Source organism: Leopardus geoffroyi, chromosome D3, assembly GCF_018350155.1.
Source record: "Leopardus geoffroyi isolate Oge1 chromosome D3, O.geoffroyi_Oge1_pat1.0, whole genome shotgun sequence".
Taxonomy (NCBI): domain Eukaryota; kingdom Metazoa; phylum Chordata; class Mammalia; order Carnivora; family Felidae; genus Leopardus; species Leopardus geoffroyi.
This window is the reverse complement of record NC_059339.1, coordinates 49,505,036-49,522,740: the sequence shown is the minus strand read 5'-3', so window position 1 is coordinate 49,522,740 and position 17,705 is coordinate 49,505,036. Positions and strand designations below refer to the sequence as shown.

General features: G+C 36.7%; 1 long non-coding RNA gene across 1 annotated transcript in view; it reads left to right on the top strand.

Moving 5' to 3' along the window:
• Positions 1-309: 309 nt before the first annotated feature.
• LOC123588147 overlaps positions 310-17,705 on the top strand; it is a 79,617-nt gene continuing 62,221 nt past the window's right edge. Inside the window, exons 1-2 of the long non-coding RNA XR_006707732.1 lie at positions 310-381; positions 10,390-10,441. This is a non-coding gene — a long non-coding RNA (uncharacterized LOC123588147). The remainder of the gene's footprint in view (positions 382-10,389; positions 10,442-17,705) is intronic.

The following is a 17,705-nucleotide window of genomic DNA, read 5'->3' as shown; positions in this document are numbered from 1 at the left end:
AGCTGAAATCAAGAGCCATTGACTTACCTGAGTAAGCCACCCAAGTGCCCTGAGAATACTTGTATTCTATCTTTCTTTTTTTTTCTTAAAAAAATTTGTTTAATGTTTATTTATTTTTGAAAGAGAGACAGAGACAGAGACAGAGAGACAGAGTGTGGTCAGGGAGGGGCAGAGAGAGAGGGAGACACAGAATCCAAAGCAGGCTCCAGGCTCTGAGCTGTCAGCACAGAGCCTGACGCAGGGCTTGAACTCACAAACCCTGAGATCATGACCTGAGACAAAGTCAGACACTTAACTGGCTGAGCCACCCAGGCTATGGCAATACCATCCTGAACACGCCGGATCTCCTCTGATCTCAGAAGCTAAGCAGGGTGGAGCCTGGTTAGTACTTGGATGGGAGAATATTTGGATTCTTAAACAGCCCTCTCAATCCACTTTCGTCCCATGCCATCAACAGAGATTCCCTAGGAATTTGGATGAGCTTGGAGTTCTTGAGAATTTTGATCTATCTAGGATAGAAACTCCTTAAGGATACTGCTCTAAAATCTCTTTTAGAGTCCAAGTGATGAACAACAGCTTAGCATCCTGTTTTAATATGCTATTAGTAAAGCACCTGACAATTACCAGTGGGCTAAATACCAATCTCTTTCATGGGCTGGTCTCTGAAATATATATTAGATTGTGTTCCAAATCCTGTTTGAAAGTATTCAATGATTGAATGCAATGGGATCGTTCAATTATTAAATGGAGTATTGTGAATATGGGCATTAAGATCTGTGTTTATCGCTTAATTATTCTATCATCTATGGATAATGAAGACTGGCTCATATGATAGATTCATCTCTCCTCTTCTTTCCCTAAGCTTTTTCCCTCTAATTAGTTCCATAATCTTGCTTCTATCTCCTGTGGGAATCTGCTTCCAGGCTGGCCTCTTCATAAAAATAAGATGAAAATAAATTCTGACTTCTCATGCACTTATTGTTGATAAATAGTTATACCAACTTTTGTGTGTGAGGGAGGCATTTGTGCTGATCCTGTATTTGTAAAGAGGTATGATATGGTCTCTCTATTTAAGGTGCTTGCAATTTAATTAAAAGTAGGGATGATGATGTGGTGCCTGGGTGGCTCAGTCAGTTAGGTGTCTGACTCTTGATTTCAGCTCAGGTCATGATCTCACCATTCATGAGGTTGAGCCCCATGTCAGGCTCTGTGCTGATGGTGCAGAGCCTGCTTGGGATTCTCTCTCTCTGTCTCTCGCTCTCTCTCTCTCTTCTCTCTCTCTGCTCCTCTCCTGGTCGCTTGCATGGTCTCTCTCTCTCTTAAAATAAATGGATAGACTTAAAAAAATCTTTAAAAAAAATAAGGAAAAATAAAAATAAAATATTAAAAAAGAAAAAAAGAAAGGATGATTGCAATGGTGGTATAGACTATATGACAAATAAGTTGCACAAAGCCTATCTCCCAAGATGACATTCTCCATGTGGAATCTGAAGTCTTAGAAAAGGCAGGACTTAGATGCGTTTTGCAGGAAGGATAAAAATACACCATTCATGGATGCAACGGGGCTTTAATTGTAATGATGATAATGAGAGCTACCACTGACAATTTACCATGGGCCAAATATTATATTAAGCATCCTACAAAGATAATCCCATTAAGTTTTCATTATGACACTGTTTTGCAATGAATTTTAATTTTCACTCCCATTTTAGAGAAGAGAATACTGAGAGTTAGAGAGGTATTAGCTAGGTCAACCTAGCTAATAAATGGCAAACATAGGATACAAATCCAAGGTAGTATGACCCCAGATCCGTTTCAGCTCTAGACAGGAGGACCTGAGAGACAAATTATATCTACCTTTGATCCATTTCCCATAATGTAGAATTGTTAGCTCTTAAATTATGCTCAAATTAGTGAACCAATACCCCTGGATTTCAGTATGATGGCTTTAAAATCAAGGAACTCTGCACTTGGGCTTATTTAATGGGCTGATAAACTGCCAGGACTGTGAATTCATTGTTAAACATTAGCCTGGAAGTGAAAGATAAGAATGCACATGCTTTGTCTACAGATGGAGCAAGTTGTCATTCAAAGCTGCAAAATATAGCTAAGGAGTTTAAGAACTGAGGGGAACATAAGTTCAAGACCCAGGAGGAGAACATGAGACCAGACAATATGCCAATTAATGGAATTAAGCTGAAAAGATTTAAAATGAGGTCCCCTCAGGAGACAATGTAAAAGAAAAGGCAGTTAATTCAATAAGGACAAAAGGATAAGCGAGCTAACTATGAGAGGATCAGAATATTTAAAGTTGATAGTGTCTTAAGAATTAAAGAACACTGGCTTGTGATTGCTGTGAATTTATTATGCCCCAGTAGCTCAGTCTAATTTGGTCCCTTCATCCTCTGAACAAATATTCTCATCCTGAGATTCCAGGACAAAAGAAATAATCCTTTTTGTTGCAGTCAAGCTATAAAAGTGATTATGATCAGCAGCCATTCACAGAGGAATAAATAAAGGACCCATCCATCATGCTGGTAAAGTTTTCTGTCCATCTGTCATGTTGCATTTCAAAGACGATTTCACCACATTTTAGTTGTTTTAAAAGGTGTACTTAAAAAATGCATTTTATACTTCGAAACTCCCCAGTACACAGAGAGTTTAAATGTATGGATGTAATTTCCCTTTTGCTAAGCAGGTTTTAGAGTGCCAAAGGCATGGCAGGGGGTAGTTAATAGAGTGTAATAAAGTGAATCTGTATGTCTCTGTAGCAAACAACTGAAAATATGAATTTAGAAGATTCTGTTACAGACTGCGTTCTCTAGCAAAGCAGTTGCTCAGTGTCATTATTCAATTGTGTATCAACAAATGTGCCTCTAAAGACCAAAGTCTAAAGACTACAGCAGGGAGGTTTAAAATGCTACACAAAATGCAGAGGCACCAAAATCCCTTAACTGAGCTTTGGCAGGTGCATACTTGGAGGAGTGGCTTTGTGAGGATACGTGATTGGCGGAGACAAATAACATATCTGAAATCAGAAGGATATAAACTAAGAAGAACCATTTATGGGAAAGAAAAATTTTTAATCAGTGGATATCAATGAGACTGGAACAGCACAATTATATTTAGAAGCTTTTTCCTTCTTATATTTATACCTGGAGGCTATCAGTCTTTATAATTGTTCTACAGCTGATAAATTGTACCCTTTTATTTTTTATGAAGCCCCGGTCTACACAGATTTCATCATCTGAAAAATTCAAGAGCAAGACCAATAAATTTGATGTTTTTTTTCTTTTGGTGTGAATTGAATGATCTAGATTTTCTGGCAAATCAACCATACATGTACATAATTTTCTTTTGCTCTAAGCCTATGTGTACACATAACTAAAATTAGTTCCTTAAATGTGGCAAAAAAATGTTGTTAGTTTATAAAGAAATACAGTAGTGTCTTAAATTCTGCAAAGTCTCTGCTCTAAAACGTTTCTTTAAAATATTTAGTTCAAACTAGGGGTGGATGATGGAGATCCTACTCTGTTAAACAAATAGTCCTTTCTCTCCCATTGTTGTTGTTGTTGTTGTTATTGTTGTTGTTGTTCACCATATAGTTTAAGGGACTCACCACTCAGGTTATGGGTAGAAATGTGTCATGCTAGAATTTCTGACACCCATTAGCTCCAATGAATCTTAGCTCTTAATTAAGAATAAAAGATGACAATGTTGGCTCAGCTGGAATCCCTCAGAATCTTCTAAAGAGGTCCTTCTTACAGGGAGCCTGGGTGGCGCAGTTGGTTAAGCATTCAACTCTTGATTTCGGCTCAGGTCAGGATCTCACAGTTTGTGGGATCGAGTTCCATGTCAGCCTCTGCACTGTTAACACAGAACCTGCTTGGGTTTCTCTCTCCCCCTCTCTCTCTCCCCCTCTCTCTCTGACCCTCTCCTGCTCCTGTCCCTGCACTTTCTCTCCCTCTCTTTCTCAAAATAAATAAATAAACTTGAAAAAAATTATTTGAAGAGTTCCTTCCCAGGATTGAGTAAGTGTGACATTGCCATAAATCTACTTTCTTGGAGTTTTTAATATATTTTTTGTAAGGGTCTATAAACTTACACCCAAAGATCCAAAAGTAAGAACCTGTTTTTGAATAAAATATCCCTGAAAGTTGAATACATACTTGAAACACAGTTTATATTTGGCATAGAGCTTCAAGGGCACAACCCACAAGTGAATGCCAATGTTTGCATCACCCACTAGTTGTTCTATTTCTCTGGTGGCATCAGATGAAGAAAAGGACCTTTGTATAATACTGATCTATAGGAACATTTAGTTCAACACGTCCGTAATCCAGTAGCATAGTGGAATTGGAAGATCTAGCAAGTGGATAATTAAAATACTCTGCCTATGATGTGCATGGTACTGTGGTAGGTATAAGAAAAGAAAGAAGATATGAGGTAGGATTCTTAACCGGCTAGAATGCACACATGTGGCAGCATGAGCTAAGTGCCATAGGGTAGTAAGGTAGGGAAGGAACTAACAATTTTATGAAGGTTTGTAGCCTTAACCCAATGGTCTTTTGTTTTGGTGGGGGAGGTAGGGGCAAAGAGAGGGTAGGTGATTAGTATGTTTTAGGTGCTGTATGGGAACTTTACTGATTTTAGGTAATTTAATTAATGGTACAAATAATAGACATTATAGAAGTTAGGGCTGAAAAGGTAGGGAGTTACTGTAGATTGGATTATCTGGAAAAGGCTTCATGGGATAGCTGTAGGACGAGGTAAAGTGAATGGAAGTTAAAAAAAAATGGGTTTGGTGGTTGTGGAGAAAGACGGCCCTTGAGTTAGAGAGCGATCTAAGTCTGGTAAGGTGGGAGGGATTTGTGAAAAGTATTTGGGGAATAGGAATATGACAGTTTCACTGCTCTTATCATTTGTCATTCCAATGGTGCCTCGCTGATGCAAAGGCTATCAATAATTCATCTGACCTGTTTACTTTGACAGCCACAGAAACAACTGAACGGAGATCTTTTCCTTTTTTGAGATTCACGGCATGTAGCAAATGATCATTCAGTGGAGCCATGCCAACTCCTTGTTCTGCAAATTGCAAATGTTTCAGCCAAGCTGTTCCTCTGCTGTCTTGGTCAGTGTTAAAAGGTCAATGTTCTCTTTGTACACTTAGGGCAGTCAGAGCTGCTTTAATCCCAGAAAGGGTGTCTCACTTATATTGTATGCTGATTTGTTGACTCAGCAAGGAATTATCTTCTAATATAATTCTAAGATCGCTGACTATGAAGCCTATCCAACCTAAATGAAACCCCTGCTCCTTCAGCCAGAGAAAACTCTGTGCCATGAAATCACCTTTTTGAGAAAGTTGCTAATGTCTGAGAATTATCTCCAAGGTAATTCAACAAAAATAGAAATCAGAAAATTCAGACAAAGGGATCTGCAGCTTGGATTCACCTCTTTATTTTCTACTGTGTTTGGAAATGAGACTAACACATCATTGTGTGCCCTGGTTAAAATGATCTAGAAGACCCAAGCTTTCCAAGAGAAATTCAGAATTTACAAACACAATCGAAGTTTTCCCAGACATTTTTTTTTGTCTTCTGAGTTATTTTTCTCTTAAATATTCCCAAATAACTCTAGTCACCATTTGTCAGGACTGAACAAATCCCATGCCTTCTCCAGGAATTTGTAAGAATGCGTAGGAAGTGCTTAGTGCAAACTGGATATCGCCTGTCACCTATCTCTCCACTCTGCTACCCAGGTATTTCCTTTCATCTCCTCCCGGTATTTCTCACGAATTACTCTCTCTAGTCTTGCAGATCCCTACATTTTATTCCCCTAAGCCCTATTGAACTAGGCTTTTGTGCTTAAAAAGCTTCAGGAAAGACTTGAGGCTCTCATAACGGAATTAACAAAATAGCAAAACTAAGAACTCAGCTGCCCATATCTTTGTTCCTAATGGTCTCTTGGTCATCCTCTGTCAAAGATAGAAAGATGACTTTCTGGCTTCTCTCTCTGAGGGTCTTCGCCCACTGCACATTGTGGAGCCCCTCTCATCCCTGAGAACAGTTTTTCTCTTTGCTTCTTTCCTCCTTGTTCTTGGATCCACCAGAGAAAACACCACATCTTCGTGTATACCTCTTAAATCTCTCTACAGAAGTTCAACACCTATTCTTACCTTGGAAAAAAACTCCTACATTATCTCTACATACATTCCTTTTAGTTATTTCTATCTGTCCTTCCATACCAAAATCTAGAACCAAAATGGCCCTGAAAGTACATTACTTCTTCCAAAATGTTGTTTTCATGAACTGAAATGCAGTAATAAGAGCTACTGGCATCTTTTGGAACAGCAATAATTTTTTCACTTTGGGTTTCAAGGTAGAACCAGGGAAAAGGCTAAAAGTGAGTAGGAAGGATATAAAGAGAGACTGAACACTGCATCATTTAGATGGAAACCACTCTCAGATTTTAGGACCTTGTAAAGTGGAACCTAAAAGTCAAACATGACTGAGGCTTCTAATGTTAGCCCAGAGCTCCCTCTGAGCTCAGATGTGATAATCTGAAGACATTTTGTCTGTTATAAAAGACATCTGCCAGGGAGGACAAGATCTGGTATGCTCTCAGAGAAACTACCAAACCCTTCCTACAAATCCATTGTCAGTTTTTTTCATCTGCAAATTTGTGCCCGTTCTATTAAAATAAGAATATCTTCCTACCTATTTCCTCAATTGATACCCAAGTAATTTACAAATATAGTCTGCAAAAATAAAGGACCTTTTAAAATAGATTTCATTATATTCTATTTTTCAAAGTCCATATGTGAGGAGGACAATTAGGTATATAGAATGAGAAACATTCATCAAAGACATTCCTGCAAGTTTCACAAGAATAGTGGACCATTTGTTTTCTGGAAAAATTATATTTTAAACACCTCTGTTATACATATTCAATGAAGTACAATTTTTAAAAGTCATTTTACCTTCTATCCTAAAGTGACTGACCTGAAAATAAAGTAAAATATGTATTTGGAAAAGGGCAAACATTTTTTCAATTTTCTGTCTTATTATTACCCATATCATTGTTACTGATTTTTTTCGAAGTTTATTGTCTTCTAACTACATTTGTTACATTTAGTGGTGAACACCATAAAACTTCACACATGGGCATCAAGACCAGTAAATGATGTTATTTTGGTAATCTGGGGAGTAAGAAATCTTTTTTTTCCTCCCTTTTTTATAGCTGACCTTTTCAGAAAGGAATCCCTCTTGAGAAGTCCCACTTTAATTTGTTATATTTTTCAAACTAGACTGTCACACATGCTTTAATGATACAGTATTTCTTAACACCTAGAAATAAAACCAGCACTACTTTTGTGGTTTTAATACTTGTGTGGTCTAATCCACTGAATTCAATCTTCATTAGTAATATACTATTTTATACATGTTTTCCTTTTAAGGGGTTTATAGGCACCAAGATGGATCCCTGGCTGAATAGAATTCAATAACACGCACCTTGGGAAATGCTGTTAGATATTGCTTGGGTGGAAAAGATCTCCTTTGTCAGGAAGGTTTAATGAGCTTCGTAAAGGAGCTCTTTGTGATTCCTAATGTAGAAGTCAGTGGAGTTAGACCTATTACTTCATGGGTCATGAGAGAATTTAGGTTAGTGCTGAGCTGATGTATAGAAATAAAAATGTTGGAAGATACATTGTTTCATTTCTTTGCTCTTGCTTTTTTAAAATGGCAGCATCATTCCATACCTGGTAGTAAGGAGATCTTGACCTAGTTCTGCTTCTGCCCCAAATCAACTGGCCATCATTGAATAGATCGCTCAATTGTTCTAGCCTTCAGTTTCCACACTTATAAAAGATGTAGATTATGTTCAACAATGCTTACAATCCTAACTGCAAATCATATATCCGATAAGAGACTTGTATCCAGAATATGTACAGAAACCCTTATAACTCTAATAAATAAATAAATAACCCAATTAAAAAATGGGCAAAGGATTTGAATAGACTTTTCTTTAAGTGAACATATATGAATGATAAATAGGCATCACTAATGATGCTCAGCATTATTATTAGTTTTAGGGAAATGCAAATCAAAATTACAGTGAGATACCACTTCACGTCTACTAGGAAGACTATAACAAAAAAGACAATAACAAATATGAGGATGGAGACAAATTGGAACCCTCATACATTGTTGCTAAGAATGTAAAATGGTGCAGCCAGTTTGGAAATAGTTTTGCAATTTCTCAAAGTGTTAAAAATGGAGTTATCACATGACCTAGTAATTCAACTTCTAACGATATACTCAAGAGATGTGAAAACATACATCCATACAAACACGTGTACAACACAATGTTCAGAGCAGCATTACTCTTAATAGCCAAAAGTGGAAACAATCCAATTATCCATAAATTGATCAATAAACAAATTTTGCATATCCATAAAATGGGATATTATTCATAAAAAGAGATGTCCATATCCATAATAAAGTGATGAAGTGCTGATATATGCTACAAGGTGAATGAACCTTGAAAATATTTGCTAAATGAAGAAAACCAGTTACAACAGACCACATATTATATGATTCCATTTACATGGAAGTTCAGAAAAAACAAGTCTACTGGGCCAGAAATTATAAATTTTTTAATGTTTATTTATTTTTGAGAGATAGAGAGACAGAATGCCAGCAAGAGAGGGGCAGAGAGAGAGGGAGACACAGAATTTGATGGAGGCTCCAGGCGCCAAGCTCTCAGCACAGAGCCTGACATGGTGCTTGAATTCATGAACTGTGAGATTATGACCTGAGCCGAAGTCAGACGCTTAACCAACTGAGCCACACAGATGCCCCGATTGGGCCAGAAATTATAGCTGTTGCTTGGGTTCAGGGAGAGGAGTAGAAGAATGAGAAAAGGGATTCATGTTAATGGGTATAGAATTTCTTTCCTGAGTGATGAATATGTTTTAAAATTGATTGTGGTGATAGTTGGACCACTTTATACTAAAAACCATTGAGTTCTATACTTTAAATTGGTGACTTATATGATGTGTGAATTGTATTACAGTAAAGCTATTATGAAAAAAGTCCCATCTATCTCTAAAATGTGATTTAATTAATTATTCTTTTTAGATATGTATGTGCTTGTCCTTATGAGCTATTTTTATGCCATTTTGCTTCCAATAAAGCTGACTGTCCAGGTAAATTGGATATATATGCTCATTTTGAAGGTAATTGACTCTTTTTTTAAATGAAGATTTTCAATTACTATACTGGTATCTCAAGACCATTCTTGGTGTCCATATAGCACCACTAAAATCCTTCCTAGAGCAGTTGATTTCTATATGCTACGATGCCTCAGAGAGTCTTAGCAATGACAAATCTTTAAAACATTAATTTTAAGTCCTTGTCACAATTCCCATAAGAAGGAACATATCAAAATGACGAGTGCAGAAAGCATTCTAAATTTTGTTTTAGTGAAAGAGTAATTAAGAAACAAGTTTCCATGGATACATGGAGGATGGATGAAAATGAGGAGGACAGTATGGGATGAGTATCAGATATTAGTCACCATGGAGACTACACTAAGTTGTAGGTCTCAGCTAAGTTCCTTAGATCCAATATTGATCACTTAATTTCCAAAGAGGGACTCTGTGCAAAGGCTCAAGGAACTATCTAGAGGCAGCATTACAGCAAATTTGCTCTGCTGTCCAGGTGATAAATGTGGCAGAATCAGAAAGAAGGCCATTATTTCATTGTAGTAAAATATATACTATGTCCCTTTTGCACTCAGTTTTGTGAATTTGTAGCACTGAACATAGCATATTTGTCAGAGATGTCAACAGTCTAAAGGAAGAGATTAGCAATCATGAGATGCTCTCAACCAGGGCTTTTAAGAGTAGAAGATTTCAATCAGGAGTGCTGGAGAGAAGGAGAAAATAAAACGACTGTTAATGGACACACATGAGATATCCTCTGGGAATTCTCCAGAACACTTGATGGATGGGATGGGAGGCTGACCATAACTCAGGTCCTGCTTAAATAGGGGAAATTTGGGGATACTCTTAACATGGAATAAAGGACTATGAAGAGTCTACAATTTTACTAACCTATTACGTTGCTCATATCCCTATTTTATCTAAATTCCAAACTACTAGAAATGGAAGCACCTTCAAGAAAGAGGTGAGTGTCTCAAATAGAGAGGTGTGTTTTGCAATAGATGCAAGTTTCTCAATAAATGAGTCAGCCTACTGGGTCTTTTGTGTTAATGTGTCTGTTCATTGATGCTGTTCTGTAGACAGTGTGGTAACAGCTGTTACTGACAAGAATAATGTCTTGGAATGGTCTTGTCTGAAATTCAATGTTTTGTTTGTTTTTACAGTCTGCTGACCTTACTAAGATTTCACCAACTTTCCATGCATTTATATGTGCATGTATGTATGTATGTATGTATGTATTTAGTTCTATGCAATTTCATCAATGTCTAGATCTGGGTGCCCACCACCACAGCCAAGGTACAAAACATTACCTTGTTATGGAACATCACACGATTCCTCATCCTATCTTTCATAACCAGTCACTTCCCTTCCTATCCCTTCCAAATCCCTGGCAACTACTAATCTGTTATTCCTTTCTATCCTTTGTCATTTCAAGAATACAATATAATTGAATTATACAGTGTGTAACATTTTGAGATTGGCTTTTTTTCCCCACTCATTCAAATTTCCTTGAGATCTATCCAAGTTATGTTTGGATAGCTTGCACCTTTCTATTGCTGAATAGTGTTCCACGGTACCGATGTCCCACACTTTGTTTGACATTCACCCTTGAAGGACATCTGGATGGTTTCCAGTTTGGGGCTAGTACACATAAAGCTGCCATGAATATTCAAGAATATGCTTTTGTGTGAACATAAGTTTCAAGTTTTCTGGAATTAATGCCCAAGAATGTAATTGCTAGACTGTGGTGAACATTTTGAGCATATGTATAGCTTTGTAAAAAAAACTGCCAATTTTTCCCCCAGAGTGGCTATGCCATTTTACATTCTCATGAGCAATGTTTGAGTGATCTAGCTTCTCTGCATCCTCACCAGTATTTGGTGTTATTACTATTTTCTTTTTTAACTTTAGCCATTCTGATAGACGGTGACCAGATCTCACTTGGTTTTAATTTTTATTTCTCTGATGGTTGAACATATATTGAACATATTTTCATGTATTTATTTGCCACCTATGTATCCTCTTTAGTGAAATGTCTATATATGTCTTTTGCCCAGTTTCTAACTATATTTTTAAACTATTGAGCTTTAACAGTTCTTTGAATACTCTAGATACAATTCTTTGGTCAGATATGTTGTTTGCAAAACTTCTTACCCAGTCTGTAGCGTGTCTTTTTATCTGCTTTGCAGGGGCTTTTGTAGAGCAAAAGCTTTTAATTTTAATGAGATCCACTTTATCATCTTGTCCTTTTATGAATCATTCTTTTGGTGTCAAGCCCTAAGAACTCTTTGGCTAGCCCTAATTAATGAAGAATGGCTCCTAAAAGTTGTGTGGTTTTATGTTCTACACTTAAGTATGTGATCCAGTTTGAGTTCATTCTTGTATAAGGTGTGAGGCTCACATCCAAGTTTATTTTTGCTGCCTATGCGTATCTGACTGCTCTAACACCATTGGTTGAAAATGCTGTCCTTTTTCCCTGAATTGCTTTTGCATCTGTGTCAAAAGCCAGTTGGGCATATCTGTTAGGGTCTATTTCTGAGTTCTAAATACTAATCCACCGATCCATGTGTCTATGGTTAATATTTGTTACTGTAGCTTTACAATAAATCTTTTCACTGGGTAAATAATGTTTACCACTTTATTCTTTTCTCAAAATAGTTTTAGCTATTTTTCACCTCCAGCATCTTTACAAATAAAGTTTAGAGTAAGTTTGTCAATGTTTAAAAAAAGAAAACTTGTTGGGATTTTGATAGGAATTTTATTCAACCTATGGATCAGTTTGGAAAAAATCAACATCATACCTATGTTGCATTCTTTCAATCCATGTACGTTGTATTTGTCTTCATTTATTTATGTCTCCTTTGATTTCTTTCATCAGTATTTTATAATTTTTGCAAGTCAGATTTTGTAAGTTTGCCTTTGGATTTATGCTGAAATATTTTATTTTTTGGAGCAATTATAAATCATATGTTATTTTAAACTTCAGTTTCCAAATGTTCATTGTTAGTTTATAGAAATACTATTGATACTTTTGTATGTTAATATAATTTTCTTCACTCTTACTGAGCTTACTTATTAGTTCTAAAATGGGTTCTGTAGAGTCTTTGGGATTTTCTACACAGACAATCATGTAGTCTGTAAATAACAATGGTTTTGTTTCGTCCTTTCCCAGTGAGACTAGACACTCTTGCTTTTTTCCCAGTCTCAGGTGGAAACCACACATTTTTCCACTATTAAGTGTGATGTTAACTGTAGGGTTTTTTTGTATGCTCTTTTTCCATTTGGGGACATTCCCCTCTGTTCCTAGTTTTTTTAAAGTTTTTATCATGAATGATTATCGGATTTTGTCAACTGCATTTTCTGTATCAATTGATATGGTTTTATGATTTTTTTTCATCCTGTTGATAGGGTGGATTACAGTAATTGATTATTGAATGTTGGATCAGCCTTGCATACCTGAAATGAATTCCACTTGATGTTTGAGTCTAATTCCCTTTATATATTGTTAGATTTGATTTACTAATATTTAACTGAGAATTTTTGCCTCTAAATTCATGAAGGATATTTATCTGTACCTTTCTTTCTTTTCTTGTCTTTCCTTTTTTAAAAAAACTATCTTTGTCTGGTTTTAGTATCAGCATAATACTAAAATAAGTTAGGAAGTGTTCCTCTCCTACTACTGGAAAAGATAGTGTGAAATTGGTGTTAATTCTTTAAATGTTTGGTAGAATTATCAAGTGACACCATCTGGGCCTGCAAAATTTTTTTGTAGAAGCATTTTAATTTAAAGTTTAATTTCTTTAATGGTTATAGGACCATTTATGGTATCGATTTCATGTTTTGTTTTTTGTGTTTTGTAAGAAATCAATGATCATTTTCACAGTAATCATGGCGTGCATGCTTCAGTACTGTTTCTACTTACTTCTTCTACAGAGGCCTTCTTACCTCTGGATCTAATACAGGACCCAAGATTTCTTGTTCAGGATGCCCTTGGTTCAAGAACCCCTGGGTTTAAAGAACACTTACACCTGGTTTTTTTTCCTGCTGTTGTAGTCCACTGCTGAGTTTGGCTGCTGGAGTTCTGACGCATCCATATCAGTAGGCAGAGGTGGCCTTCAGAGCCTTCATATTTTCAAAACCCCTGATGCCTCAGAAATCTTTTTATGTAACTTTAATCTGTTAATAACTTCAAAAGGGGAAAATATAGTAAACTGGAAAATAAGTAATGGAGGATATCCTGGCTGCAATTTTCACTCGTCTTTTTAAGAAGCTGTTTTCCTTAAATTGAGGGGAGCCTAGGTAAAACTTCAGCAGATTTAGCATGAAAATGTGGACAATTGCTCTGGCTCGTGTAATATGTGTGTTTTCAAAGATGTTTAAAATGAATTTGGAGAGTATTTTATACTCATGCTCAATTACTGGCATAAATCATATTTTTTCAATTAATATGTTAAAAGTTTGTTCTCTCCTATCATGAATAATCCAGCTTCAGCTGGCTTAATAATCAGATTTTGACTGCACTTGATCCATTAAAAACAGCAACTTTTGGGGCACCTGGGTGGCGCAGTCGGTTAAGCGTCCGACTTCAGCCAGGTCACGATCTCGCGGTCCGTGAGTTCGAGCCCCGCGTCGGGCTCTGGGCTGATGGCTCAGAGCCTGGAGCCTGTTTCCGATTCTGTGTCTCCCTCTCTCTCTGCCCTCCCCCGTTCATGCTCTGTCTCTCTCTGTCCCAAAAATAAATAAACGTTAAAAAAAAAAAAAAAAAGAAAAGAAAAACAGCAACTTTTTCTGACATAAATTAGTGTCAACATAAATCTCAAAAAAAATTTTTTTAATGCTTTTCTAGACCATGAAATAAAAATGCACTTTGCTAGTTCTCTTGCACGTAATACATGCAAATGTCTGATGTAGTAACTCCGCCACAAAAAGAGACTTTCAGGAAAGGATATTACATGTTAACCACATTAAATTGCAAATGAGTGATCAAATAAAAAACTCTCATTTTAAGAGATGTTTACCTTTAAAAGAGCAAAGTGTCTATTTGGTAAAAACCAAAGAAAGTGGGATATAATTTTGACACTTTAAACACCAGAGAGCAGAATAAGTAGGTCACTGTTTCTTCTACACATTTTGAAATTATGTGTATGGGTTCCTTCACACAAGATCAGCTCTAACTCTTTACCACTTTGGGTGGGTTCTGTTGAGTTTTGCACCTAGGATCCTGGCAAAGAAATCAACCTTGCTAACATTAAACACCAAACTAGATGGAATTTAATCCACCACGAAAGTGAAGAGTCAGAGTTAGAATTTTAGTAAACAAATAGACTTGTTACCTTGCTGCAATGTTTTAAAAGTGTTCATGGTGAGGATAGTTCAGTTTTGTCCATTTCCTTGGTATATTACTAAATACAAAGGCTTAAGAAAATGGCTTTTGTTTCTACTCCTCAGACTATGTCCTCTCTCTATGGTTTGAAGAAAGATTTCCTTCTTTGACATTGCTCAAAATAACATTCAGAGTAAAGGAACAAACCGCGTGGGTTCTCTTTGTGTGTTAGAGGTTTAGATCTGAAACAACAGCATCTAAATGAGCCTGTGATGTGCACATCACGCCCAGGTAACTCGCTAGATCCATATGGAACATTTTTAATGGACTTCTTATTTTTCCTGACAATCGGCTTTCTTCAAAGTCAAGATTTACTCCCTCCGTGGGTGTTTGCATGGCCAGTGGCCATGGATCCAGTTCCTGGGCACATATCTAACACCATTCATGGTGTTTAGTTGTGCAGCTCTCCACTGGGTGAGTCCCTTCTCTAAGGGCACATAGAATTCCCATTAGCATCAGTGGGGTTGAAGCTCACATTTCAAGAGGCTCTAGAACTTGCCAACAGTAAGAGGACATTTTAGTTTCTCATACTTGGATGTAAGCTTCCTGTGGTGATTTTGATACCTCTGATAGGATTTCTTTTCTTTCCATTTGTTAATACGTTTACAGAAAATTAGCTTTCTGAAGAACACAAGGCCAACTGGAGTTTCTCTCTGTGTCTCTGTCTTTGTCTGTCAGATCATTGCATTTTTATTTGAGATAATATCCTTCTTGTTTCCTTCTCACTGCTCTTTAGGTCACCATTTCTTAGCTCTGTTACTCATTCCAGACTCTTACTCCTAGAGGAAATATCTCTCCAATCTACATTTTATTCTTTTTTAATTTATTTTGAAATGACTCAATTCTTTCTTTTAATGTAACACAGAATTCTTGACTCCAATACTTGAGGGAGGCCATATATTTTAATTATTTAGTCTACATAAGACTCAAAACTATCAGTTAAATGTTCAGAAAAAGCTTATCTCAATGTTATAAAAAACTTAATTTTTTTTTCCTGGACTCATAAGTTAAACTGTAATTTTGACAACATTAAATTCTCATATCTTAGGAAGTCACAACTTTAAATTTAAAACATAGCCAAAAATACCAGTTCTCTTCTTTCTCAAGTCCCTTAGATTTTTCTCAAGACATAAAAGTCACTAGAACAAGGCTTCTTAACCCACATTCTATGGAATCCACATGTGTTCATGGATGCACTTTAAAGGATTTGCAGAATCCCACTAAACTGTTTGTTAGTTTATGTTTATGTGCATTTTTCTAAGGAGAGAGTTCAAATCTTACAGAGGATTTATTACTTTAAAAAAGTATTAACCATCCTATTAGAAATGCATTCTAAGATTCTTATGGGGATAGCCTTGATTCTGATTCTCCTGAAAAGTGGGTAACATCTAAGGAGTCTGATGAGTCTGTAAAACTGCTCACCATCCTGCCTCATTCTTTTGCTTCCTGATAAGCTGCTTCTACAGTCCTTAGCAGAGATCTACCCATTTCTACTCCCCCAAACCACTAATCCCTGACTAATAGGATTCATTGAAGAACTACCTCATTTCAAATTGTCAAGGATATAACTCCTTGCTCCTCTCTGTCAGATAACTAGAGAGTCAGGTAAACCCAGGGAAACATGACCCTAGTTCATCCCTTCTGGGTAACAGCATGGTCGCTGGGTCCATTCATTCAGTTCACCCTGACGTGCCTGATTAGAGTTCCAATATTACACATATAAGCAAAGTAAGGTTAGCTGAGTCTAACTCACACTGTGGATGAACATAAACCTTTATATAGTTAAAGGCATTATTACTAATTATAGTTTTACTTATTTTTCAAAAACATACTGCACCCATGCTCTCCGGCACCTACAGTTTGGAAATCAGTTAAATTTGGGTTCCTCGCTGGTAGTCTGTTTATTGGAAAGGGTTGACTAGTTCAGTGTCTCAATATTGATTTTCTACATTTGTATTCATTGCTTTCTTTTGTTACTTTTATTCATTACAATAGTTTTGCAAACTCTCTTTGCAATTCACTCAGGGAATCCCTTGTGAATTCTGTTTCTCTTGTACAGTCTGTCTTTCCCATACTTTTGTAAGCTTTCTGTTTCTTGCACCCTCCACACTCCAGCCGTTGTTTCCTTTAGTATTCTCTCTCTGCTTCTGGGCTACAAGTCTTCAGAGGAATCTTCTGATGCTGGTTCTCTCTGTTGGTGTCATCAGATAACCGACTTCATACTCTTAAGGCTGCCATTATTCACACTAGGTGATACTCCCTTGAGTTCACTATTTTCTATTCTATTTGTAACTGTTGATTGGTTCTCTCTGATAGGAATAGTTTAACTTCTGATCATTGTCATCAAGAATAACATCCTCAAGTAGAAAAGAAAGTCTACCTATTTTCTGCTTCTTTTAAGTACTCTGAGAGCAAAAGACCTCTCATATCAGAGATATCTACTATCTCCCTGGTTCCTGTTTGTATGTGTGTTTGTATATGTTTACTCTTTTATTCAACAGACGCTAATGTGTTAGGCATTGTGCAAAGTCCTGGAGATTGTTGTACGTGGTAGGGTCTCTGCCCCTAAAAGGCTTCCAATCCAACACGAGAATAATCTTTGCTTTAGCCTCTATTGTTCATTGTGCTTGGATTACATTTACATCTTCCTGTACTACTGCACCTTATTTTTGCTTTTTTCCCCTTCAGAGTTTGTGACACCTTAATATGCCAAGAATTACCCTCCATAATAAGCAGATTATACATGCTATAGAAGAACTTTCTTTTTTCTTCTATGTTACATTTTTATAGCTACAACCTTTGACACCCATTTCTATTCCTGCTTTCTCCTCAGAACCTTCTCCTTCCGAGCTTTCTTATTTTATGAGTGTACTGAAAGGCATTCCTCAGTCCTTTTCACCTTTTCACCTTCTCTTCAGTCAGAGACACCAGCTTGCATTTATAGCATGTAAAATTGATGAGTGCCTTGGAGAGAAAGGGAAACATCAAGCTCAGACTGCATGTTAACTCCATCATTCTGTTCCCTTGCATCCACATCTCCTGGGAAGAAAGGACAGCCACAGTTCTTTGTTAAGTCCCTCAGAAAGTTTTCCTATC